General features: G+C 43.1%; 1 protein-coding gene across 1 annotated transcript in view; it reads left to right on the forward strand.

Annotated features, from left to right (window-relative positions):
- The window catches only part of TSHZ2 (teashirt zinc finger homeobox 2), a 221442-nt gene extending 196973 nt beyond the window's left edge, over positions 1 to 24469 (forward strand). The window contains exon 3 of the mRNA XM_017815274.1: positions 15966 to 24469. The gene's annotated coding sequence lies outside the window, so the exon portion shown is untranslated. The remainder of the gene's footprint in view (positions 1 to 15965) is intronic.
- Positions 24470 to 24475: the final 6 nt, after the last annotated feature.

Genomic DNA, 24475 nt, shown 5'->3' on the forward strand with positions numbered 1-24475 from the left:
AAGAAAAAGAAAGCCCTGAAAAAGGATAGGTTTTTTTGGGAAACGGCATCTATGCCTTTTGTCTTTTCTTCTCTTTGTGGTCCAGAGACAGTGCGTTGACTGACTTCTTCAGAAAGGAGATCAGTGAAATTGTCAGTTGATTACTTCTCCTTGATTAGCATTTATAAGAGCCCTGTGATACATTATTTGCATTCCTATTTAGCCGTGATTTTTGTGGGGCAGCAATGATTAAACTTGTCACAGGGCCTGATTGACAGGGTCAGATCTTCACTTTCTACTCTTTTGAAATTAAAAACAAATGTGTCAGCTCCCTTCATGGGCCGCAGCGCTGTGAAGCTTGCTTGCCTTGTCATCGCAGATAGGTCAGGAATGTTTTAATTTTAGGGATGGATTCTGCTTGTCAAGCAGAGTGTGATGGCGTGTAGTTCTGGAGATGAGATGTGAAGGGTGTAAAACAAAGAATGGAAAGAACAAAGACAAAGACACTCACATTATTAGACAGATTTAATTAGTCTGAATGGATATTATGCTAGATGAAGCAGTGAGCTGTGAAATTAACCCTTGATTACGGATTGGCGGATCATGCTCATAAAGAGAATCAAACCTTGGTGAATGGGAAAGAGGTGCCGTCCTTCCCTCCCAGCCTCCATCCCCATGACCCCTTCCCGAGTCCAAGAGGGGGGGAAAGTCTTTGAAGGAGAGGCTGTTGTTGGTGGCTTTGGGGAAGTTAGGGCAGTGCCTCGCTTTTCCCCAGTGTCTGAGGCTGGCCTGCCCAAAGGGCTGGGACCAGGCACGTTCCAGGGAGGCAGGATTTGGAAGGATGAAGGATGCTGAGTAACGACTCCCAACCAGAGCAACCCATGCCCTGTGGGTGAAGGGGTGCACAGGCAGCACAGAGCCCCTCTAAAGATACATTCCCGTCTCATTCCTGCCTCCCTTCCCACCACTACCAAGCAGATTTGATATTTCTGCTTGAAAACCTATTTTGTTATGATAAGCTGTGAGTGACTATGGTATTACTCACTCCTAAGTGAGGGTTTGGGCTGGTCTGTACTGCCCCTAAAAGGTAAGTGCCCTAATATCCCAAATACTGAGACAGTGTGGGAGATCAGGGCAGTGACAATTGAGAGGATGCTGTGTTTGGCTGCATCCAGTGCTCTGCAGAAGAGGCTCTTCAGCCTTTTGTGTGCTTCTCATCAGCATTCCCCAAAGCTCCATATCAAGAACTCCTAATTAGCACCACTGCAAGGGAAGAAAACAAACAGCAAATACAGTGTTACTCTTGTTAGTTCCTTGTCACTCCTTCCAAGTTGTTCAGCTGATAATCAGCCTTTATGTTAAAAAAGAGGGGGGAAAAAAGCCAAAGGGCATTAGTGCACTGATCTGCCAATAGGTGTGAGGCCCCTGCTTCGCTGTGGCACATTTGGAATGCTTAGTTTCAGTGTAAATTTGCATGTTGGAGGCTGTGAGAGTAAAAAGGGACGTGAAAACAAGTTGGGTGGAAGACTGCTGGAAATGGTGCTGATACCTTCCTGAACAGCAGTCTCAGCTCTTTGGTCATGTTGAGTTTCTGTAGGTACCGTGCTGCAGGCTGCTACTTCTCACTCCATTTTTGTGTATCTGATATCAAGGATTCTCATTTTTACTTCACATATAGTAGCATTTAAGTAGTGTCTGTGCGTGGAGAGAAAAAACCCTTCGATTAAAGACCTACAGAAGATTAATGAAAGTCATTATCTTTCTATGATAGCAGGGAGTTACTACCCACAGAATGAAAGGGATTTCTGCCTGCACATCTTTTCTGCCCTGGTTTCCCCATCTCTTTTTGTACCTTGAAAGAGAAGAGGCAGCACGAGAAGGTGATGAGGGAATAGGACATGACATGAATCCCATTGTGAAGCCTACAGCTGAATTTCTGTTGGTGTTAGAACAAGTCACTTTGCCATTCTCCAGATGAAAATGATTATTTAAGGACAAAAGACTAGTACTTATCATTAAACCTGAAGACACAGAGTGGTTCTTAGGCAGAAAAGCCTTGTTATTGAACTGGTGTTTATGTGAGCAGTCACACATTAGTGTTACCGCTTTCAGGGGCCTCTCATCAAAGTCTTTATTATTACAAACCTATTGAGCCGTATCCTCAGCTGCTGTGAATCAACAGAACTCTCCTGAAATTAATGATGCTACACAGTTTTACATCAGCTGAGGATCCAGCTCTTCCTTTCTGGCTGTTTATGTATTATTCAGCTAAACCCTTCCAGTACAGACCATAGAAAACACTGGGCTCTTCCGAGAAGGATCTACTCTCCACACCCAACACTGGACCCTTGATCTGTGTCTTCCCAGGAAGGCCAAGTGGGTCATGGAGCAATTTAATTAAACAGTTTTAATGTAATTATTTGATTCAGTAGTTTCTTGCAACCTCTGCTGCTTCCAGCACAAAGCAGTGCTGGGGTTACCTGGGCTGGTGTGGGTCAAATGGTGACAGCAACGTGCTGTCTGGTTGGCCTATTTTATTTAAAAAAAGTAAAGACAAGAAACCGGTGGAAAATGAAATTGCTAGTGAAAGGGAAATCTCTCTATCTCTGTGTCTATGTATTTATCAGAAATGTGGGTGAGGTTTTTTGTTTCTTTGTCTTGCCACTTGTCACAGTTCTCTCTCTGGGCACTGAGCTGTGTAGCTTGTAAAACCTTAACATGGCTGGTTTTGTCATTGTGGGGCTCCTCCTGCTCGCTCTGCAGAGACAGAGACTTCAACTCCTGCATTCAGCTTCAATACGGAGCATCAGCAGACAAAAGGGATCCGAAGGAGAGGTTTGGACAGAACCATTCAGTGCAGAGCATGTTGAGTAAATGCTCAAGACAGCCCTACAGCGCTGGAGACGATCCTTCAGCGAGGAACAATGAGCACTTACGTATGGAATACAATGCACATTTGCTGGGATGTTCAGTTTTCTATTACCGTCCCGCTGTTCGGGAGCGGAGCTGAAGAATCAGTGCTGGGAGCACTGGCCCCATTTGCAGGGGCATTTCTGTCTCTCTGCTGTGCCTCTGGAAAGAGAATAACTCTGCTTAAATCCAGGAATTCGCTGGTGTAAAGCAGGTGTGAGCAGAGCCTGCTCACACCCCTCACCCGGAGTGGCAGCTCAAACCCACCGCGTCTCTGCCCACCAGACACAGCGAGTATTTTCTAATTATACCCACCAGATCCTGCCTCACCTGAGGTTCAGGTTTGCAGCCCTGTTTCTCATCAGTCCCTTAATTCAAAGAGCAGGAGGGGTTCTGTGCCCCCCACCCTGCCTTTATTTTTCAAGCGGAATTGTTCCGGCAGTAGCTTGGTGTGTCAGCTTGTAAGTCTATAAAACAGTTTTCTACCAGCTGGAAATCCAACATGCTACATGAATACATAACAGTGCCTAACCAAGAAGGTTTGTAATTCAGTAATTAGCTGTAATTAATGAACACAAAGTGAAGACTCATTTACAGTTTAAATTATCACATTAGCTCCTGTCACCCTCTATGTACACAAAACAGCAGGAATTCAATTATTTTTATTCTTCAAAGCTAATTTAAAATTTAAGGAATGCCATTACATGAAATAATAGGTAGGAAATGTAATAGAAATCGCTGAGAACAGTTGGCCATCCTTAGAATGGGAGGAAAAAAATGCTATCAGTGATGATTTGGAAATGTTGTTTCATCTGTGAGCAGATGAAGGATTGAAATCTACACTCTTTTCAGTGTATTTAAAAAGAAAACGAGTTTGGTGGTTGCTAAGTCTTTGTGCAGGAAGAGCATAATTGTGCATTGTGCATAATTGTAGAAGCAGTTGATACTGATAATGCTGTTGATAGTAACATGATGACAGCGTGGAAATGCTCACACCATTATCTTTAATGGGGCTGAGCCGATTGCAGCAGCATCGAGCCCCTGCAATACTCACCAATCTTAGTTGGGAAACTTCAGCCTAGCAGGCCCTAAGTAATTGTCACTTTGCAATCTGCCTCCACTTCGTGTGTGTACGTACAGCCCTGTAAAACACTTTCATTGTGCTTTTAAACCCACCATGATGCTGCTCTCTGCAGCTGCCACTGATTTTTTTTCCTCAAACAGTTCAATAGAAAGAGAATTCCGAATCTGTCTGATGCCTCTCCTGTAGCTCCCACATATCTGCATTACAGCTCTGATTTTTTTTTTTTTTTTTTGTTCTTTATTTCTTACTCAGTTGCCTTTTCATTTTAAATAGGCCACTGGAAGCTCCACCGTCTAATTTTTCATAGGTGATCGACTGCTGAGTTGTGGGTTTATGTAGACAGAGGGAAGGTAGTGATAAGCCAAGAGAGAGGATTCTATTAGGGAAATGCAGCAGTAACTAATGAATCCTGCCAGTAATTGGGAAGGTGTAAGCCTCTGTAATATCCTAATGATAGTCATCCGTTGTGTGCATCCCCCATCACTCCCAACGATCCCTCATCGTCTCTGTGATCTCAGACACTTAGCCATGCAAATCTTCCTGACAGGACTCTATGTCTTTGTCTCCCTAATTGGACAGTATAGAGTTGTTTATGGATATTGCAGACATTTAGACCTCAGTTGGAGGTTGTTCAAAAATCGTTAGCAAAGTTGCCTTAACAGCATTGTCAAATATTTATTCCCCTGTTTCAATATCTGTTTTTAACCCAGGCATGGTTTGCGAGAGAATTAACATTTTGAAGATAGACCGTCTCGTTCCAGGCTCTGTTTGAGATTTTTATTAAGCCATTTTCCTACAGAAAGAGAGAACAACAAAAAAAACCCTACCATAAGTCCTCATTTCTCAAGGATAAAACGTGAGATTGTAGGGCAAATGTGCTGATTTTTAATACCATTTCCATGGGGAAATATTAGAAATGCTGACAAAGGCAGTTCCACTAACAAAAATTACAGGAAGCTTATGGGGCAAAATTTCCAGTTTAATGTAAGCCAAAATAAATGGAGAATATTCCCATTCACTGCACCACTTCAAGTGAGAGCAGATTAAGAGCCTGTGTCACATATATTAGAAAAACTGTGTATTTTTTCTTGGTCAAGAGTTGGGGGCTTTAATTCTTGTCTATAATCATCTGTTGGTGGTAGGTGAAAAGTAAGATGAAATAAAAACATCCTATATCGTGGTTTACCAGAACAGAATTTTTTTCTTTTAAAAATCTGATATTTGGGGGATTTCACATTTTTATGCATAATGCATTTCCTGTAAAGGGTTTGGGGACTTTCTGAGCAAAAGGGAAAGTCTTACAGGGACCTGACCATGAACACAAGAAGGAAAACTGAATTAAAGACAGCAGGATGGGGATCAAAGCCAGAGGCCAGTGTAGCCACAAATACTTGGAATTTGGAGTGTCAGGGAGAGGGATCAGATGGATCAGGTGGCTGAATTTACAGTCCCTTGGTCATTTGCCATTTTGCTCAGACAGGTTGTCCTACAAATCAAGGGGATTATTTGCCTCAGGAAAAGCAGATCAGATCCCTCCTTTTGTAACTACTAAATTAAGCCTCTAATCTTGCAAAGGGTTAATTCCATATGTGCTTCCATTGCCACCTTGTCTCCCAAAGCTACTTATTCTAAACTTTATATTTTTATAATACATAATATATATATAAATCTATATAAAACCAGAAAAAAATATATGCAAGAATCTGCCCAAAATAATCATTTGGCAATATTTCTTAACCCAACTCTATTTTCTTTACACAAATAGAGGGTGTGAAAGCTTCTGTTCCTGGGAATATTTCTAGGAAGAATTTCTGAAAGTATTAATTTGCGCCTGTCTGGCAACTATGTTGAAAGCTGTTTGTAGTTTTGGAAATTATTCAGCCAGGGAGCAGTAGAAATGACACATTATATAGTTGATTAATGTAGTAAATAGCAAATTACTGAAGGGGGAATAATCAAAGCCGTAGTTGCAGCAAATAGTTACCTTATCTGATTTCTCTCAGGTTATCCCAAAGTTTTAGGTACTTCCCACAATCAGACCCAAAAGATAAAGAAACAAATTAAAGTAAAACTATTTGTAACACAAGGGAAGGAATAGAATTTTAATTTTTTTTTTCTTGTGAAAATTTCTTCACATTTGTTGCAATTCTTTAAGCGAGCTCCCATTTTTTCAGTTTTTAGGTGTTTTTATGCAAAATTCACTGTTCCCCTAAAGCTCTACTGACACCATCTGTAAACCCATAAGCTTTTCACCCTCTCCCTAAACTGCTGATGAAAAAGTTGTGAACTGCAGCACACAGAGAAAAATCCATCCCTTGAAGGTCAGAGAAGGCAGTGAACTGCCTGAATATAGAGCTGGATACATGGAATCATGGAATTCTTGAGCCTGGAAAAGCCCTCAAAACCCATCAAGTCCAATCATTCCCCAGCCCTGCCAAGGCCACCACTGACCCATGTCCCCAAGTGCCACATCCACAGGGCTTTTAAATCCCTCTAGGAATGGGGACTCCAACCCTGTGCCAGGGCTGGACAGCCCTTTCAGGGAAGAAATTTTTCTGGATATCCAATCTAAAGCTCCCCTGGCACAGCCTGAGGCCATTCCCCCTTGGCTTGTCACTTGTTCCTCCCCCAGCGTGTGTCCCATCCAAGCTCAGGATTTGCCATCCCTGGGCTCATTGCAGGGACTGAAGCAAGGCTGGCCCAGCTCTCACATACCCCTCATACTGAACTGAATCCCTGTTTCCTAAGCATCTGATGGATCCCTGGCCACAGATAACAGGCTGCAGGAGCAGACCAGACACCCCAGTTACAGCCATCCAGGCCGATGCCACCACGTTTCCACTCCCATTGTCCTGCTGGTCCAGCCCTGCAGGGCAGGATCAGACTCTCTCCTCCCTGTGGCAGCCATGCTAAATCAAATTGTCTCTAGATATGTTTGCTAGAGCCTTCTTCTCCAGAAAATGAATGTATTGGCATTTAGGGGTTTTTTATATACACGCATACACATATATATTTAAAATCCCAGCTTTAGAAACTTATGTTGGTGCAGCAGCCTGTGACACTGAATACAAGCTGCTGTGAAAAGCAATTGCCAAATGTTTACATAAACACATAAATAAGACAAATAAATTCATTTTCATAATTCATATTTTCTGCTCTTTCTTCTCCTTTTTATTTATGCCTCAAACAATGGTTCCTGTAAATATTCCGATTAAAAAAACGCCTGCAGTGGACAGAAAGATGATCAAAAAGCCCTGATATAGAGCAATTCATGTTTCTTCTTTACAATCACTAACGAATCTTAACTTGAACCATGTTATGTTCCCATGTGAGTGATAAGCAATGATTTATTATGAAGTGTCAGGAAATCAGAATGCCATACAGTGAGACATGAGCTAGTGGAAAATGTGTTCCCTGTTTCCCAGCCTCATTACTCAAAGATGCAGTGTCCCTTTCTCCAAGTCTAATTTACCTGGCTTTGCAAGGCACTCTGAGAGCAAAGCAAACACCACCAGCAGCGAGAGACCCGACCCGGGCTGTGCCTTCACCTCCCAGCACTTCCAACCCTTGGCAGTGACCGGGGAAAAGGGCCTGTCTGGAAATTCAAAGCTTTGCTGTGTCAAACATGTCCAAAACCCTAACGATGCTCCCCCCAAAAGCGATTGCTCAGGATTACAGCACCCGTTGGCTCATCAGCGCTGTCAGTGCCTGAAGAGGAAATAAAGCAGGCGGCGCGCGGGAGACAAACGGATAAGTTTTCTTTATGCGTTAGAGTTTCTTCTACTCTCTAATGATTCCCTTCTCCCCATGATCCTAATTCAAGCAACTGGCATGTGATATATTTTGTAGATAAATCAGCAGCAGAGGAGCCTGTGCAGCCCTGGCACCGCGGAGCCGGTGATTTACTCGCAGCTCGCGCTGAGTGCACGGGGTTGGTTTTGAAGGTGGGAATTTGTGTTTTAAGCTCTTCCTCACAGGCAGCCTCCCCTCCCACCCATTAATGCTCTGCAAAAAGGAACCCAAACAGGCATAATCTTAGATTTTAAACATTTTTCTGGATGTCTCTTCAAAGGGCCTAATCCTGAAAGCGCTTGAGCTGAGTCAGGTCATGGATGGAAAAAGGGGCATCTCCCTAAGGAAAGGCAAGGGGTGAGTGTGGGTCTGTTCTGCAGCAGCAAAGAGACATGGGAGTGGGAGCCTTCCCAAGGAGGTTTGGCTTGGATGGTCTGGGCACTTCACGGGGCCATCAGACAGCTGCACTGACACCTGAAATGATGAACAATATCCTGTTGGAAAGATAAAGTCTCCACCCATTTTAAAATTAATCTTATTATCCAAAAGCATGGATTTAATCACACCAGATTGGTTAAAAACCTACCAGCAGTAGCAGTTTCTGTTTCAAAATATGATCCCGTTCTACTGTGATAAAATGGGATAGAAGACCAATAAGTTAAACTGAACCGAATAAACTCAAGAACAAATCCATGTCCTGCAAATTCTTCCACATGAAAAAAAAATATATCTTATATCTAGGCATGTTACAACTAGTTCAGTCTGTCTTAAGGCAACAGTAGCTGTTGTTTTTCTTACAGAAAATGTGGAAATCATCAGAAGAAAATTAACCAGAACTCATCCTTGTCTGAAAGGCTAAGAGACTCACAAATTTCAAAACTCTTTTTTTCTATAGAAGTGCTTTATACAGAATCTTTGTGAAGTATAAACCAGAGAGTGGTTGTCTCCCAGCTCTGACAATGTCTGCTGTTCCAGACGAGACGGTGTGTGATGTACCATCCTGAAATATTGTCAGCAAGCCTGGAAATATGAAGGCATTTTCATAGAAAGGCAGGGATGAAAGGGAAGAGCTTTGGGTTTGCTTTTTTGTTTTGCTTTGTTTCTTAGTCCTAATAAAATCTACCAGTGTGCTCTTAACTTCTCCCCTCCCGTTTTGTTCAAAGGAGAAAGGGAACATCATTCTCCTGTGAAAGTGTTCAGGAGAGAGGGAAGACATACAAATCCCTTCCTGGAGGGGTTTGCTTTAACCAGTACAAGTTTTGTGTAATATTTAAGTAGCTCAGATGCAGAGATAGATCAGCATCTCCCCATTCTCAAATGGCCTTTGCTGCCTGGCAGTGAATCGAGGCATTTTAATGTCTCAGCTCGTAGGTGGGGCTGGGAAAAAACCCACCAGCAACAGCTTCTGGTTTGGTGATTCAGAAATTCTCTTCAGGGCTTAAGAAATGTGGGGTTTAATCTAACTGGGAACTACACCACAAGGGAAACAAGGAGGCCATTGAGGAATTATGCAACAGTTGAGTGAACACTTGTAAATGACAATTTGGCCTTTTTAAGCACCCAAATTAATAGAGGGTGACCCACAAGTTCATCCTGACCTCCATCCGTGTAAACCTGGGACTGGGACCCACGGCCAGTGTACAGATGGTTGATCCATAATTGTTTTGTCTTATCTGCTCTAAATTCACGTATTTCAAGGTGTGTTACAAAAGCTGTTTCTGTCTGGGATCTATACAGGTGGCAGTTTAAAATGTAGCGAGCACCCAAGTCTACAGAACCTGCTTGTCACAGAAAATGACACAGTTTGCATGTGACCTGTAATGACAGTTGCTAGTTGAAAAGAAACCAGAAATTCAGCTTTATCTTCCACACTTTGGTTGCAGCTGCCATCAACTAAATCTCTCTCCAAGGGCAGATGGTGCCCTGTACAATGAACAATTTAATCTTTAGGAAACTTTGCCAAAAAATCAACTTTTTTTTTTTTTCTTTTCCCCAAGAATAGGCTGTCAATAACATGTGCTCCCAAATACATTGTGATTTGATGGCTATACTTTATTTATAAGGAAAAAAAATAAAAATTAACTGTTCTTCTGCATTTTTTTTTCTCTTTCCAAGCCTGTGATGCATCCAGGTACCCCTGTACTGGGCTTTGCCCATGTGCAGAAGCAATTAGGGGGACCAGTTGCACCAGGTAACTGGTGTAACCATGGGGACCAGGATACACCTTTGTACCTGTGAGACATCACGTGTGCTCTTTGTCACTGAACGTGTGTGTCCTGTGTCACCTCGAGGCCCACACTGAGATCTGGGGTAAAGGAATTTTTTTCCAATATCTAATGTAAACCTACTTGCTTTCTGTTTGAAGCCAATTCCCCCTTGTCCTGCCACTCCAGGCCCTTGGAAACCATCTCTCTCCACCTTTCTTGCCAGCTCCCTTCAAGTTCTGAGGAGGGGCTGAGCTGCTTGTCCCTCCGGCACCATTGCTGCCTCAGCTGCCTGGGCCCATGCACAGCTCTGAGTTGCCCAAACTATCAGGAAAAACAGATATTATTGCTGATTTTTCCCTGCCTAAACAGCCCCCTGCCCCACAGCTCCATACAGCTGGCTCTGGTGAGTGGATACAGAGGGAGGGATGGGACACTTCAGCCAGCAGTGCTCACCTCCACCCTTCTGCACCTTTCATTTGCCTCTGGCTTTTTGGGGGTGTGTCTCATCATTCTTGCTTTTAAAACACTCCCAGTTCCTTCTCTAGTCAGCAGTAGCAGAACCTGCCATCCCTCTGGGAAGGGCTCGTGCTGAGGTGTCAGGACTCCCACAATCCACATTGTCCAGGTGGATTTGGAGGTGTTTGTTCAGGGATGTCTGAGAACCCTCGTGAGCTGGGCACTGCTGCACGTATCCATAGCTCTGACCGGGCTGCTTGGTGTCCAGAAATACACAGACACTTTTACATATAAAAATATGGTTATTTTTGTACATAAGATATAATATATAAGCAGGAGAATTTTTTCATCTCTCTCTCAGGTCTCAGGTGGCAGGACTGATGCACATAAAGACCTGCACAGGCATGGCCCTAAAATGTCAGCATTGCTGCTGCTGTGCAGCCCAGCCATGGTGTTTGGTGCCATTAGTCCCCAGTTCCTGGCAGAGGTGGATCACTGTGCTTCCTGCACCATGCATGGCACAAGAGACATTTCCTTAAGAGTTTTGCTCAGCCAGGGCCACAGATAACAGACCTGTCATACAAACTACAGGCACAGATAGCAGAAGTTTCTGAAAGCAAGGTTTGGGGGTTATTTTGGCAGATTTCAAGCAGATTCTTCTTTTATATCACAAAACCCTTCCAAGATAAAGCAGTAAAACTTCTCTGACCTCCCACAGAGAAGGTGCCTGCACCAGATCAGGTGTGGGCTCTGATGGTCCTTCTGCTGAAATCCAGAGGCTTTTCACCTCCCTTTGGCCTCTTAACAAAATGTCTTCAACAAGGAGTTTTCTGAGATAAATGCAACTTAATGACTTCGAGTTTTTATTAAATATAGTTTCCATCAGCCCAGGCAACAAGGTCTCTAAATTCCTCCACTTGGGTGTTACCACAGTGGGTTTTGTGTTTAGGTAGACACACCCCAGGAACATCTGAGCTAGAGCCCACATTTCTTTTCCTCTGCCTTGCCCCACACTCTCACGAACTTGAATCAGAGCACAGAAATATGTCTGACAGCAAAGGAGAGCCTTTTCCCCACTTCCCTCTCCATGTGGCTGATGGCTGAGGTGGAATATGCAAAAACTGGTGGCTCTTCCAGGGCCACAAGAGGCTCAGGGCCTTCTAGTGACTTGTGGCACCTTTCAGTGTGCAGAACCCAAGGGACTTTTCCCTGCTGGCACCACATGGAGCCTCTACCTGTCCCTGGGTGGGTGCTGCAGCCTCAGAGAGGATGAAGAAGAGCTCAAAGTATTAGTTTTCATGAGGGTTATTCTTACCTCTCCCAGAATGCTTTCCCACCCTCCTAGAGTGTGTTTTCCGAAACAAATATGTTCTGTTTATTTATTTAATGTGCTGCTAAATGACCTTCTGGAAAGCTATTCCTGCACAAGGCTTTAAAATGGATGGGCAGGGATAACTCAAGGGAGCCTGCTCCTCCCAATCAGGAGGAATCATTTGAGTAGTTACTGTTTAGATTGATATAATTTTAGTTATAATTATGGGTAACGAGAAGGCATTTAGAGCCTGTAATATTGTAATTCATGGTGAGAGGAGTCCTAAATGAAATAAAATATATCCAGATTTGCTGGTTTCTCCGTATCTAGGTAAGGATGGTTCATTAAGGAACAGATTTTCCACTGCTGCAAAAATCTAGCAAAAGTAGGTCGAAAATGACATCTAGAGATAACATGTTTGGTAACCACAAAGGGACTGTCTGTGTCTTCCTTCGTGGCCTTTAAAGAGTCCTGCAATTCATTACTACAGGTACAGCTGCAGCATGACAAAGTTTTGATCCACAGACTCCCATAGGCTGAGGTGGGTGGATCACAGATGAAAATTGTCATTTTTATTATCCCATTACATAAATAGGAGATGGTGACATGATATTAGCAGAGATCTGGAAATACAAAGAACACATTATAAACACATGAGCCTGCTGTCATCAACCTGGCTCTAGAGTTCCACCACACCTTGGACCAGCCACTGAAGAGGTTGGTGCTTCTGGAGATCCCAAAAAGCAAACAGTGACAGCAGTCCCCAAGCAAAGGACTTCACAGCAGCCTTCCACTATCTGAAGGGGCCTACAAGGAAGCTCATAGGGGGGACTCTTCATCAGGAGTAACAGGACAGGGGGGAATGGCTTCAAACTGAAAGAGTGGAAATTTAGATTAGGTATATGGAAGAAAGCCTTTACTGTGAGGGTGGTGACTGGCACAGATTGCCCAGAGAAGTTGTGGATGCCCCATTCCTGCAAGTGCTTCAGGCCAGGTTGGATGGGGCTTGGAGTAACCTGGGATAGTTCCAACCCATGGCAGGGAGTTGGAATAAGAAGATGTTTAAGGTGCCTCCCAGCTCAAACCATTCTGTGATTCCATGATTCTGTAACTTGGAAACCAACCCCTGAGCAAGTAGCCCGTGTCCTGAGATGAGCTCAGCTGGTCAGAGCATGGTACTAATAGCAGTGGGTTTGATCCCTGTATGGGCCACCCACTTAAAGAAACAAAAGTTGGACTCAATGATCCTTGTGGGTCCCTTCCAACTCAGCATATTCTGTGAAATACTCTGTCCTACCCCCAGGGAGCCACGTCATTCCTTGGTACCGCCGTGGAGAAAAGGGAAAAGGAGACACCAGAGAAAGCACAGGGTTTGGGGTGTGTGAGAAGGGGTTTGGGCTATGTAGGGAGTGGTTTGGGATGGGTGAGGGTAAGCTGAGTGTGGCTCTGTGAAGCAGGAGCTGTGCAGGACTCGGCCAAGCAGCCGGAGCCAGCCCAGGCCGGACACACCCCACGAGCTGCTGGCGTGCCCTGGGCAGTTGTGTCAGGCTGCAGACGTGTCTGAGAGCTCCTGTTTCAGGGGTTTCACAGCTGTGTTTTTATGGCAAGGTTTGAATGAGGAGAGGGAAGCTGTGCCATGGACAAGGAGTGGGAAGGCTGTTGTTAGAAGGCATCCTGAGTCCTGACACATCCGCATTCAAACAGATTCGACTCTACAGCTGTTGATGGCTTGATAATTAGTGTTAAATAAAAGCAAAGCTTCAGTATCTGCAACTGATATTTCACATATGCTGTACAACACGTCAGCACAATGAGCACCTTCAACTCCATTTTCATAACAATTTAAATGATGAAGATTTCTTTATGGTACAGGTTGAACTGCATTTCAGCAAATGCCCAGGAAGAAGCAGACTTTGCCCATCAAGTGCTGTTTGAACATCCAAGTGGCTGTGCTCTGACTGTGGGTGACAAGCTCTCCACATACTCCCTGAATCTCTTACAGACTTGATAATGAAATACATAAACTATGACCCTTATTGATCAGGGCTCACACTAATTAATTTCCCAAAGTCCTGTCCCAGCCTGCAGAGGTATCAATAAAATTAAAAAAAGAAAAAGAAAACCACAAGGATGTAGACTTCAGTTGGCCAAAAGACCTTAGGGGTGAAGTACTTATCCCATGGAAATCAATGCCAAGTCCCAATTGATTTTACTTGTGTGTAGACATTACCATTAGTCAAGTACATGGACACTGAGCCTTAAAAGTTTATTTCTTGCCAGAAGAGTTTCTCGTGGATCTCCTCCCTGACTGATGTGCCTCTGAAGAGCTCTGCCCTGGGCTAACACTGTCCTTAGTGTTGCTCTGTGCACGCTCCCCTTGTGGCATGGGAGTGACCAGGAATATTGCTGTGCTGAATTTACAGCTGGTCTAATCCAAAACCTCAGGGCCTTCTTCACAATGAAACAAGAAGAAAAGGAAGCAGGAGTTTGTTTTTTCATTCTTCCAATCCAAACCCCTGATAAATATTTCCCTCTGGCAGGAAACTAATGCTCTGCAGTAACTTCAGGACTTCTCCCCAGATTTAGCACTTTACACACTGTTTAATTGTCCTAACTATGTTCTGGAGGCAGAGTTGAGCTAATCAAGAGCCATCACTGCTGCACTGAGCTGTGTCACCACTGCCCCTCCTGTTGGCCCACGTGGGACCAGCCCACAGTGTTGGTATCCCACATCCAGGAGGGAGGCAGATGTTTCAGGGCTTTGCATGACCCAAGGCAGGACTAAGGTGGCATCTCGCAGGTAGTTTTCCACCCTGGTGAGGGCTGCAAACATCTGCTTGGAGAGGTGAAGCCAAATTCCTGTGCCATCCCAGAGGGGGGCTGCACTTGGACTGTTTGGTGTTGCTTTATTTCAGCTCCAGCCTTACAATAGCAAGGCCTCTGGATTTCTTTATAATCTGAACAAGGTGTAAACTGGCTCAGCTCTGCCCTTCTGCAGTGGAAAATAATGGCTTTGCAAGGTGTGTGAATGGCTCCAGAGCCTTACCCCTGAAACCTAAAGACAACATTTTAAAGTGTCAACATAGGTTGCTTTTAGTATATTTTAAGTGGGAATAATGATTTAAGGCATTCACCACAATGTCAAACTGGCTTCCATGCATCCCCACTTGCCAAAAGTCTCTACATTCAGCTGCCAAAACCTCTTCTTCCAACAGTTTCTCCACAGCAGGTTTGGGTTGCCAGTGCAAGACTCAGCATCGCTGTGAAAACTGAAAAGGTGAAGATATTGTAAAACAGACCAAATTATAAACTAAATAGCATGAAGTCAAAGGACTTTTTTGTTTTCATATGGAATTTTTTGAGAAGCTGAGTTTATTTTACTTTAAATAAAGCTACTACTGAATTTCCAGTTGATTTAGCCAGAACACAGGGAACACACCGCAGGGTTTGAGTTGTGTTTGCTGAACTATCCATGGCCTTGAACAGATAATATATTTTTCAGTAACATATTTCTCTTTGCCCACTGCTGGTCTATTTTTTTCCTCTGGGCTCTCTCCAGATTGACTTTCACTCTACTTATTGCCTGCCCCATTTCTCACCCTATTTTTCCAGTTGTTTTTTTCTCCTGCTTTTCTCAGTATCTTTCTCCCAGGTTATAAGCAAAACAGAACTCAACTTTGGGCTGAACTTTTAAACTCACATCTTGAAATTAAATAAAACAAGCCCCCTCTGTCTCTGTGTAGCAGTAACTTCACAACTTGAGTCACTTAGCACTTTTAGCAGCTGCAGAATGGAAAAGGTCCATTGGAAGAACAGTGGCTTTTAATGCTGGGGAAGTGCCACAACAACAGAAATAACACAGTAATTAAACACCATGTGGGTACTGAGATGTCCAAAGTACCATGAGGATTTTAGAGTATGTCCTTGGCTGGCTGTAAAAAGGAGTTCATTGTTCTGGTTTAAGCAACATGAGGGGAAAGCAGAGATGCAGAGTGCTTGGTGTACCAGGCAGAGCCACAGCACCAGCTGGAGTTTGCCAACTAATCCCTGCCCAGTTACAGACACAAGGAGCCGGGATTTTGTTCCCACCTGTGTGTCCTTGCCTTCTGTGAGCCTGTGGGTGGACAAAGTAAAGCAAAGCTGCCTCATTTCCAGGAATTTCTGTGGCTGCAGGTACACAGTCAGTACAACCTGGTGACAGTGGCTGTTGTTGTTGTGCTTGCAGGACGAATGCCTTAGTCCCAGCTCTCCAGCCCAGGCTCCCGCCCAGCCCTGCACGTCACTCCGGCCCTGACACTGAACTCACAGCAACCCGGACCCAGAAGACTGCCAAAAAAACTCCTGCTATTCTTCTTCATCCTCACTAACAATTTGGTAATGAAGTATTGATTTCCACTCCCCTGCTTATGGACAATATTAGATTTTCATTGATAAACTGCACTGGGGCTGTCTGGTCTCCACTGTCCCTTTTTGCTGTCACTGAAACAAAGTGCCACTGAAGTAAGATAATGACTGAGAACATTGATGTACTTATTTCGTCAATTTGTAACACTTGACAGGAAAAAAAAATTCTTCATAGTTTAATGTCCAAGTGTGCTACACAAGATGCAGTCACTTTGGAAGCTTTACTTTTCATGGTAATGTCCATTTCCTATTTATAACCCCTTTGGGATAGTTTGTCTAAAGGAAATGTTTCTATTCTGTGCAGCTATTACTGTTGCACCTGGGTTGCCCAATCCAGTCATTGCACTAGGGATCAATACATCACAGTAAGTACAAGAATTATTAAGTTAAAACAGATTCTGAGCCAAAAAACCTCTGAACAATGTTAATCTTCTGTGCAAGTTGTTCAAATAGTTATGCTTAACCATGTTGCTGCCAAAGATTTGTTTGAAATGGATTATTTTCAGTTTGTTTTATTCCTCAGATATATATATATATTTAAATCTCCATTACGGTTTATGACGAGACATATGGGATGGAGGGATTTTTAAACAAAAGTACTATTGTTAGATTATTGAACATTATATAAATATAGCTATATCTATATATAAATATCACTATATAAATATCTATATATAGATATAAAAGAAGAAAAGTAGAATTCCTTTCTTAGTTAGGTGAGTGTAAATCTGAAACTCTCTGTCGTAGTCAATGGAGTTATTTTGGGTTTATGCCACCACAAATGGGATCAGAATCTGGTGTCCGTGTTCTGTGCTGTGCCTTCAAGTCCACCAAGACCTGGGGAGAAGGGGGCTACAGAGATGGCAATTCCGAATTTGTGCTTGGAACTTTTTTCATTAAAACTTCGAGATCGCAGTTTTAATTTGTGGAATATTCACGTTAATAATGAGATCTAATTAAGACATCCATTAAAAGCCCGTTAAAGTTAATTTAACGTAAAAATTCCAATAGAACTGTATTAGATTTTCTCCATTAAATTAACGTTATGGATTTTTAACGGATGTCTTAATTATACATTATTATTAACGGGAATACTGTATTACACAGATTAAAATCGGGTCCCGAGTCAACTCCCGGACTCTTCCAGGATATGCCAATGTCACGAGCCTCCTGTTTCCTAGTGCACTGCCTGGAAAACCAGGCACAGCCCTGTTTACTCTCGCTCAGCGAAAGCAACCTCCAGCAGACAAATCCATCTCTGCATTTAACGATGAACTTCCCCTATTCTCCAAGGAAAAATAAGTCTGGGTCAAGTTGTAAATCGTTATTCCGTGGCAAATGAAATATTCAAAGTATGCGACGCACAAGTGGAGAAGAGGCTCTTTCTCAAATAAGGGGGGGCTTTGGGGTGTCTTTTACTGTTGTTTTGTTTTCGATGTTCAAGGATTTAATTGAAGTGCAGCATTCACAAAATCAGGCTGAACATGGTCACTGCATTCCCCCCGGCTTGTGCAGAAGGGCCTGTTTTGGCACTGCTTGGGAAATTTTGACATGATCCCTAAACTCAACATGGAGGAGGAAAAAAAGGCCCTTCTTATTTACCTCCTAGGGAAAGTGTTGCCCTTATGCCACATATAATAGCAAATTGCTTTTTTTATGGCATGCATAACCTAGATGGGAAAAAATATGGCGCTTGAGGGAAGGAGGGAAAAAGTAAATGAAGTTCCAGGAATGTCATTCTGAAGTAATGAGGCATGGACAGAAAATATACCCCTCACATCATCGGATTGAGATGGCAGTCGAAATAGCTTCATTGAAGTGTCAGCACTCATCCATCAATCAATCATCCACAAGGAAAAATAGCGACAGTACAACGGGGCGGCTTTTATGGGATTTACTCATGGGCATAGGGAATAGCAGCTCAAATGTAGTTCTGACATGAAAAGCAAGGTGCTGATATTATTTTTTATGATGGGAGGATCATAAAGTGAATTGAGAACAGTGAGGTCTGTCTTTGCTTAACCTATTCAACTGGAAATGAACGGAGCTCAACTGGAAACGAGCAGAGCCTTCAGATGGGTTAAGATTGAAGCCTGTGCCGTGCTGAGCACTGGCCATTGACAACAAAATTCTATTAAAGCAAAATCAATGCATTAGCATCGAGCTCCTCAGAAGCTGTTAAATTGCACAGCCCAGATCAGAGTTATTTGGTGAAGTTGCCCAAGGTGGGGCCTGTGGCGTGGACCCAAAGGCCACGAGCGCCAACAGTGAATCACCACCTGGGAGAAACCACGTGTGTGTATCTCCAGGCCTGCTCCTTTCCCTGAGCTTTTGGGTGCACAGAAAAAATATTTGGCTTGTTGCAGCAGCCAAATGTGAAGCTCTTGATGCTGTGCCCTGTTGCTGGTGTTTTGCTGTCTGCTCTGGTAGAATCCTCCATGCAGTTGGGTTTGTCCCCTGTGGTCGTGGCCAGAGAAGCTGGCAGGAGCCTCTTCCTGCAAAAGGGAGGCCCTGAGTGCCCACAGCAACCAGGGCTGGGGCTCCTGGGCTCACCAGCTGCTCAATTTTGGCAGAACAGAGGCTTTGCTGGTGTCCCATAGCCAGTGAGCAGCAAAAACCCACAGCCCTGTCTTGTCAGCACCTGGGACCCCAGAGGTGCAAACCTCCAGGGAGATTTTGGGAGGGCCAGTCCCCCTGAGGGAGGTCTGGCCATCCCAGCAGCAGGTTCTGCTCAGGAGGCTTGGCTCTGGCACAGGCAAATGTGGGAACAGCTACTTCCTTTAAAAACGTGGCCACAAACCTTTATTACACAGAGCTAAGCCTCGCTCGTTCTGCCGGCACCGCTGTCCTCTGGGAACGTTTTAGGTACACATTTGAATTAACTGGGTTTTATTTTTTTTTTTACAATATGATATAAAAAAAGAAAATGTACATCTCTCCTCTCTCTTTCTCTGTGCGGAACTGGATGGGTTGATAGTTTATCTGTCATATAAATCAGGTAACACAGAAAATCATTGCATCTTTTCTCTGTCGCAGCTACTCAATATCTATCGTTCTGACTTTTATTCTTATTGGAGATCATCAAAACATTAATTAAAAGCCTGGTGATCAAACAGCCGAATATTTATGATTCACGTCCTTGCTTATTAACAAGTGGCATATTGATACACCACATATCCAAGCTGTTTGTGCTCCTGCACTGCAATAAAGCAGTGAGAATTGTTACCCTGCTTTGAAAGATTTATTCAGAAACCACAGCTCCCTTCCCACCACCACCCATGTCAAAATAAGCCATATCACCTTTAAAAAATTGTTCTATTTTAAAAGAAGGAGATGCAATTAGCATCCCTTTGGAGCCTAATATATAAGAATTTCAGTGGATCAGTCTCAGGTGTTTTTTCCAGGCTCTTATTATTTAAGCTGAGAGGGAGAAGGACACTTAACTTTAAAAATAGTTGTCATTAGTACAATAATAATTGTTGGGTTAAAAAAAAAAATCTTTGAGAATCTGCTAAAAAACCTGCCCAGTAATTACTTGTCAATGCAAGTTATCAGGGGGTTTATTACCTAGTTGTAAAAGTATTTACAAGACTGACCTTCCCAGCTTTTTTTTAGAGATCAGGGAGGATACAAAAAGTCATTTTAAAAATCAATAATTATATATTAGCAGGATAGGGGTTGAAGCCTTCCAAGCCAGTTTTACAGGCTATCAAGTCAACTCTTACTCATTACCATGGCAAGGATTGTTTCCCTAATTTTTGGCCTTTTTTTTCTTTCCTTAATCATGTTTTGATAAAGTGCCATATTTATTGATTAATTTATACCCACGGTTCAGTTCCTAAAACAGAAAGGTGTGTTCCCACTGGGAACATCCATGGAAAACAAGCTGCCCTGAGTGAGCAGGAAATACAGAAGTAAGGGAGTTTTGTCCTGGGGCAGCTCTGGTGGGAGTTCTCTGAGGGGACATTGGCTCTGTGCTGGTTCCTGAGGGCCTGATCCAGCCACGGGCCAGCACAGCAGCTCAGGGCAGCCCATGGTTTGGCTGTGCTGTGGATATTATTTTGGGCTCAAACCTGTTAAAAAAACAAGGGAATGAAGATGGCAGCCTGATTTTTGGCAGAGATTGAAGAACTGACTCTGCTCAGCCCCCGAGGCCGGGCTGTGCTGAGGCCACGTCCCCTCTCCCTGTGCCATCGTAACTCCCAGGCTGGAGCAGAGGTGGATCTCCATCACACAGGCCTTTTGTCTTCGCCAACAGATATACGATGCAATTTATATTTAAAATTCTCTCTATAAAGACAGTATTGATCACAGATTCCAGATCAATATGTTGCAATTACAGCAGGCTTTAAAGGCCATCTGTCCCCAAGCAAGAGCACCGATCCAGCCACCTCGATGGATTGGGAACAAGTGCTACTGGTTTGTGCCCATCTTCTCACAGCCTGACATATTATTTGTGTTCCTAGGAAGTTGTGTGAGGAGCTATAGAGCTGTAATTCCTGGGTACTGACCTCCCAAGAGGGGCCCTCAGACCAGCTTCTCGCTGGGTTTCACAGCAGGTCAGTGACACTGTGGTTTTGCTCACCTGGGTTTCCTGCTCCCCCTCACAATTTATCCCAGCTTTCCTTGTTGCCAAACCTCTGTCCTCAGTTGGGAATGGTCAGCAAGAGGGTCTTGAATTTCACTAAAACTAAGAACTTTTCCATAACGGTGCTGAAGTGTTGTAGTTGGACATTGGTGGGTGCAAACTGAGCCTTTTTTTATGCCACAGAATCATTTAGGTTTGAAAAGACCCCCACAGTCATGGAGCCCAACCTCTGACCACTGTGTTATGTGACAGATTGCACCACAGCAAGTGTAATATTTTTAGACTTGTAATAAGTGAATAAATGACATGCATCTAAAGGCAGCCTTCAATTCACATTTCATCAAACTGAGGTCCTAATTTGTCTGCACCTGAAGTCAAGATCTGTCTGTTGATGGCCCTGGGTGAGCCACTGGGTTGTTATTCCAGAAAGAAATGCTGTCCTGGATTTTTTCCTTTTCTTAATTATTTCCTGCAGTGGTTGGCTTCACACAAACACACAGAATTTAGAACTTTAATTCTTCAACTTCCTTCCGAGGGAAAATGAAAGAATAAAATAATGGATTTGCACTGTTAACAGAAGCTGACTTACCTTTGCATCCCACACATGCTGTGCCACGTCCTGCCAGCACCTCCCTGATCTTCCCTGCAACCGCCTCCCTCTGATTTGGTTTCAGTCCAATGTCTAAAAAAACAGAAGCCAGATTCTGGGTGGAATTATTCCAGTGTAAATCCAGAGCCACTCCTTCAAATTCAGTAGATTTACCCTCTGTCTGCACAACCCCAAACACTGTCCTCATGGTCCTAACCTCGCATTCCCAACATGTTTAGGCAGTTTTGAAAACAACTTCAGCAAACAGCCTCTATCTCCAGACAAATTAAACCTTCTGCACTTCGGAAGGTTCAGAGTTATGTCAGGGAGGAGACTGCAATACTTTGGTATTGCTGTGACTATGCTGGTAAAAGTCCTGATGTAAAACCAGTTGTATCACTATAAAGCACTTTATACTGGTACAGCTCCTTTTGTTTTGCTGGACCACTTCTATCCCAGTGCAAGCACTTTTATCCCGGTATTCTCCAGTCTATGCTAGTGGTGGTTTTTTGTTTTCACTGTGCTGGCAAAAAAGTGAAGAGCAGATGAAGTTTAGGATGACACTGTTGTTTCTCGTACCAAAGTGTCTGCACAATGATTTCCTGGGGAGTATTTTGAAAAGCGAACTTGCTGTACAGTGGACTTAACTGCAGAGTAATAAACTTCCAGTTCATCATCCCTCTCAGCTCATGAAATGTCTCCAGGCCTTTGTAAAAAGCCCTGTTTGAGACAACAGATTAAATACTAATCCTGGCGGATCGTACATCCCCACTTCAGTTCACACCATCTCGCTGAGCAAACTTCTTTTTTTTTCCCTTTTTTGATCTAAGTAAAGGCAACAAATTCTCTCATTATACTTCTTAGAGGAGATAGCAGGGGGAAAAAAAAAGATCAGTATTTCAAGAAGAAAATGAAAATAACACCTTGGAAAAAAAGCAGCTACTTTAAAGGCAGGGAATGCTGTCCCCATCCCCAGGGATTCACGGTGTGGAAACGTCCACACAACTGTCTCCAGTGTGGAGGATTTATGTGGGCAAGGTTTTCACTTAGGAACTGGTCCATGGAGCATTAAATAAATGCATACCTGTGTGGAGATGTGCAGGTAGCTGCAGATATTCCCCCCTCCATGCACCATGTGTGTGCAGACACGGGCACACCCGGGTGTGTTTGTGCATCTCTTCCTGCCCAGGCACCCACCCCTGGCTGAGGGACCAGCTGGGCACTGCTGGCAGCAGGGCCTGCAGGATGAGCAGGGCAGGATTTTGGCTTTATAAGGCAGCAAACGCTGGGATGTGCAATACAGGTTGCAAAAGCTGACAAGCTCAACAGTTCTTATCTGGCTCAGGGTACTTCTCCGTCCTGTCTCTGGTACAATACCCCCTCCTGTCTCGTGCTCAGGCACCACTTCTTAATCCTCTGTTGTTTTGTTTTTGTTTGTTTTTGTTTTTTTTTTTATTCTGCATGTTTATTTTGGGTTTTATTATCTGGAACCTGTCAGCAGGAATCAAGAGAGATCCACCCCCACTTAAAGAAAGGAGCACAGTTGGCCATAACAGTAAATTGGATGGTTTCGCTCTGCCCCTGCCCACGTTTGTTATTGGCAGCATCTTCAGGTCCCATCTGTGACCCGTGGTGTTAGGGCTGGAATTTCGTTTCAAAAATGGTCATAAAAATAAAGAATCAAAAGCTCATTTCTCTTTTCAAAAAAAAAAAATAAAAAAATAAAAAAATGTATATACTCCAAATGGCAAAAAGGAAAGATGAACCACGTTTTTTATACGAACAAACCAACGGGACTCCCTTGGAGAGGACTCACAGTGACTTTCTCTGTAGAATGTCTCAGTGCTCTGCACTGATTTTGTAACCAGTGCATGCTGTATAGAACATATTGCCTGTAACTTAGAGTGGAGGGGGGGCCAAGCTGCTCTTCCTTGGGCACTGCAGCTTGTTGGGATGAAAAGTTGCGCCTTTGATGCATTTTTATACTGTACATATTTGTATATATTAACTATATTGCCATGTTATGAACACAGATTTTGTTATATTTGCTTGTTTCGGTTTCCTAACAAAAAAAAAGGGAAAAAAAATGGGTCCATAACGGGGGATATTGTTTTATTTTTTTTTTCCCCAATAGAAAATATGCTTGTAATTTTTGTTTGTTTGTTTTCTTGGTCATCATCTTTTAATGGCTCATAAAGGAATTAGAGACGAGTTTTTGGAGGAACTCTGAGAAGCAAGTCTGTGTTTGCATGAGACCTGCCCAGTTGCTGGCTAGAAAGGGGGGCGGGGGGAAGAGGGGAAATCTAAGTCAAGTTTTGCTTTTAAAGCATGCTTAGTCCCATGGGAAACTCATACATGTACAATTATTCTCTTTGTATTTTATCTAATAGCGCCTGAATTATTTTTTTTAATGTCTTCTTGGAGGAACAATTCATAATTGTCAAAATTTGAAACATTAGCTTAATTTTGTTTTCATGACCCCTCATTTCTTCTCCTTATTTATTTTGTTGCTGTTTATAATGGGCCCCAAGGCCATTTCTGACATTGCAGTGTTCTTCTTCCACATTAAGGATGTTTTTGAAATTACTAAGATTATTGAGCCAACAGGCTGTTTTAATCAAAACCATGTTTCACTTGGTTTGGGTGATTATGAATGGTCCTTCTCAAGGAAAAAGCCCTTTCTGCTGGGAGGACCATACCATCTAGTGGCCCTGGAGCTTCATCACAGACACACATCTTCCCCATATTTACTGTCTTTCCAAAAGCCTGGCTGGCAATTTTGCTTCCAATTATTTGCTTATTATAACTAACTTAAACTAAACAAATTGATAATGTTAATGGCTTTTCCTCCCTTCCCCCCCCCCATGGTTGATTGCTAAATAAATTCGTATAATTTATACTAGAGGAGATTATTGCTTTTATTGTTTTGGGTTCCCCCAAACCAATTATTAACAATCAGGACTATGTATCTCATTAAATTTAAATCAGGTCAAACCTATTTATCTAAGGCCTTTTCTGATTTACAGGAAGATGACTGTATTCCAGAGCATTTAAGATGTATTTCTGTGTATGATTTTGCAGCATTGAAATCTGTTAATGGTGATTTTTTTTGTTCTGTATTTTCACCACGGTAAATACGTTGTTAAAAAAAAAA

The sequence above is a fragment of the Lepidothrix coronata genome, unplaced genomic scaffold (assembly GCF_001604755.1).
Source record: "Lepidothrix coronata isolate B3197 unplaced genomic scaffold, Lepidothrix_coronata-1.0 Scaffold49, whole genome shotgun sequence".
In the NCBI taxonomy this organism is placed as follows: domain Eukaryota; kingdom Metazoa; phylum Chordata; class Aves; order Passeriformes; family Pipridae; genus Lepidothrix; species Lepidothrix coronata.